Consider the following 3,634-nt stretch of genomic DNA (forward strand, 5'->3'; position numbering starts at 1 on the left):
CCTTAGGTCTTCCCTGTATGGTCATAAGACCGATTGATAATCCCCTTGATTGGATCTCGTCGTTTGTACGAGATTGATCGCAGTCAGCGCTTCCGGATACAGCGAAGTTGGCACTCCCGGAAGAATCTGCAGAAGAAGAAGACCGCCTTTGCAAAAAGATCGTTGCGGAGGTGCGAGAATTTGTTGTGATATTTGTGAAGATTTAATGATTTTAATCGAAGGATTTTGATTTGCGATATTGGCTGAGCCAATGAACATTAGTTATATATTGTTTCATTCGAATTCTCTTATATACAATTCTTTTTTGCTCTCCCATTTTCCGCGAGAAAAGGTGCCCGCGGACATGAAGTCCGATGAGCTGCTCTTACGAGTGAAAACAAAATCCGTAGCTCGGATCGCGCATAGATAAAACGCCGCGTCCATTACTATTGTGATATAAGAAGGACTTTGGATCGTATACATTTATTTGTAATTAATTATATCGTGCCTGTATCCAATACATACACTCATTCACACATACACATACACACACATACACTTGTCTATATTATATAAATGTAGATAATTGAAATATTGTGTAATAATTTTTGCTAGCAACTACCAGAGAGAAAGAGGGAGAGAAAGGGAGGTTCGTCTAGAAGTACCTTTGTGCAATTAGGTGTGACTATAAATTATTATAGCTGGATCACAGCGGATAACTGTGGATCCATTTAATCGTCTGCTCTGAGATCTGGTGCTTTTCGGTATTTGATCAAAACCCCGGCCGAGAAATAGCCGATACGTATTCGCGTTCATGTCTTCTAGGTTTCACGCAATAAGGGCGTAAAAAATAAAAAACACTGCCTAACTAATCGGTTCGACGACAATGGAAGAAACAGACCTTTCTCGCATTTCTCTTTTTGTTTAAGTAAACATTTTGTAGAACAACGTTCACAGAATAATGTTCTTGTAGAGATGCATTGTGTTTTTATGGCGACGTATGTATCGGTTATATGAGCAATGGGGTGAACTGCAAGTTTTGTATGTCACTTCGAGTATAAGGCATCAGAACTAAAAAAAATAAAAAATAAAAATATTATAACAACTTGTCCGATATTAACTTTTCAAGATGTAACGGCGAATGTGAAACACTGTTGAATTGAACGTTTCATTGTTGTCGTAACCCAATGACTACCCGGCGTGTAACGGACGGGAAAGTACTAATAAATGAATATGTTATTTTTGTCAAAGCATATACAAACCGTCTATGTCGGACGATAAAACGAAAAGACAGCGATAATGTAATTGTAACGAGATGCTGAGACGCTAAATAAAGATAAAATTATTTGCAGTAACATTTAAAGGAAAAAAGAAAGGAAAAAAAAAGGATGACTTTCGAAGTGCCAATGTTGAACCACGTGGGACGTTAAGTATGCGCGCGTTGTATTGTATTCGTGTATGCGTAGGTAAAAAAAAGAGAAAGAAAAGAACGAAGAAAAGAGAATTAATTAGTCACGCAGAATTCACAGAGATGACAGGGCCGAGTTCCTATCATTTCGTGACAGTTCGTGCGAACGACAATATTCCGCGCTAATCGGACTGTCACTGACGATTCGAAAACTGCTGTCACTTCTGTTTCTTTTTCTCCTTTTCGCTGAAATTTGTTCTGATGGACGTGGCATAAGCGTAAATATGTATATGAAAACGACGAAACTTTCCGAGATCAATGTTCACACTTATAACTTGCGATACTGCAAGACACAGCAGCTCTCGAATCGAACATAACATCATTACGCATTATTTTTGCGCCGATTATCAGATAATCATCGACGAGTAATCTTGATACAATGTAAAGAAAAGAAAGAGCGAACGGAAGAGAAGAAAAAGAACAAAAAAAGATCACTGGCATCCTGGAATCCGCAATTTCTTTGATCTCAACATTCGTCTAGCATACAACGACTTGATTAATATTTAACGAGTAAATTTTTAAAATATCTTAGTGTTGATAGATAACGATTGTGGGAATTATATAAGCTACAAACAAGCAAAAAGTACTAACTCCACAACGGCGGTGTTGTATAAAGTTCTAGGAAGACGTATTTCTGTGTATTATTGCTGCAAAATGAGACGCTATTGTTTGTCCTCTTGCTACGTGTATATGTACATACATTTATATACATCCGTATATGTATACAGATATAAATACGAAGACGGGAAGAATGTCTAGGACTCGTAATGATAGGAAGATATGCAAACCTTTACGAAACACGAGAAGATACACCTTACACGCGTAGATAGATAGTTTATTATACCATTATTATAATTATTATATATTATCATTATTACGTTTAATTATTACGGAAAATACGATATTTAAATGTTGCTGAATATGAGAACGACAAACATGAACGCGCGCGAGTGTAAATGATTTAAAAGAGGGAAAAAAAGAAAGAAAGAATATCGGAACAGTAACGCAGAGTAGACAAATGAGAAAGTGAGCGAGAAAGATAGAGTGTGAATGAATGGAAGAGAGAATTAAGGGTATAATTGATTGTGTGTGCGTATGCGTGGTGGCGATCCAGTGAAAATGCGACAGAATGAGAGAACGAGGGGCCGTGTATTGGGGGCGGAGTGGAATGGACAGTATCTAAAATGATGTACAGACCTTCGACCTCCCGCAAGATGTGTGTATATCCAATCCCCAAGAGATAAAAAAAAGAAAAATTGTGCGCTATATCCATCCCCCTTTCCCCCCCCCCCTCCCCTCCTGCAACCACCGGCCGCCCCCAGTCATAGCAGTTATGAACCGCGGGCCGGCAGGTCTGAGTATAATTTTTTGTACTGTGTAAATGTAAGAACCATACGTTTGAATAAGAAAAAAAATGTTTATATTACGAAACACTGGCGTTTGGATCATTGCGTCTATTACCCTCAGTCATGAGACGAATGGAAAAGTTGTTTTATAGACGGTTTCTTCATGAAAGTATAGGCGGATTAGCGATTTTTTTTAATTTTAATTAAATTACTCCGGCAATTGAACCTGAAAATTAAAACTCCAAAATTTAGGGTTAAGACTAAGAGTTAAGAAAGGAAGAGTTATGTTAAGGAATCTGAAGTTTTCGGAATTGATAAAATAGAAATTTATCTGCTATTCTCAAAGTTTTAATTCTACATTTTTTAAGTCTACATTTTTAAGCCATTTGATTACGATAATAATTGCTTTTGACATTTTGAAATAATTTTGGGTTTTCCCATTTAGCAGAAATACATAGTATCTTTTTCACATGGGTATTGATTGATATCAAGTAAGCATAACCGCTTTTTTCTTGTTAGAGAGAACAGTCATTCATTTTATAATTATCAGTTCGATGTATTTATTTTGAACAGAAAGAGAATTCAATTTTAATTTCACATTATTGTAACATTGTAACAATTATATTATAATCGAGTAAATATCTCGATATCTGAGAACTTTTTTGTGGAGAAGGAACTTGCATCAGGGGAAGGATATTGATATTAATTATTATCAACAGGTAACATTGAATATGATTTAAATTTACTATAATAATTTTATGATAGATTTTTGTACTATGTTGTAATAATTACACATCATTTATCAGTTATAAAAGTGCGATCTATCTTTAAATATATATGT

This window comes from Atta cephalotes, assembly GCF_000143395.1.
Source record: "Atta cephalotes unplaced genomic scaffold scaffold00001, whole genome shotgun sequence".
Taxonomy (NCBI): Eukaryota; Metazoa; Arthropoda; class Insecta; order Hymenoptera; family Formicidae; genus Atta; species Atta cephalotes.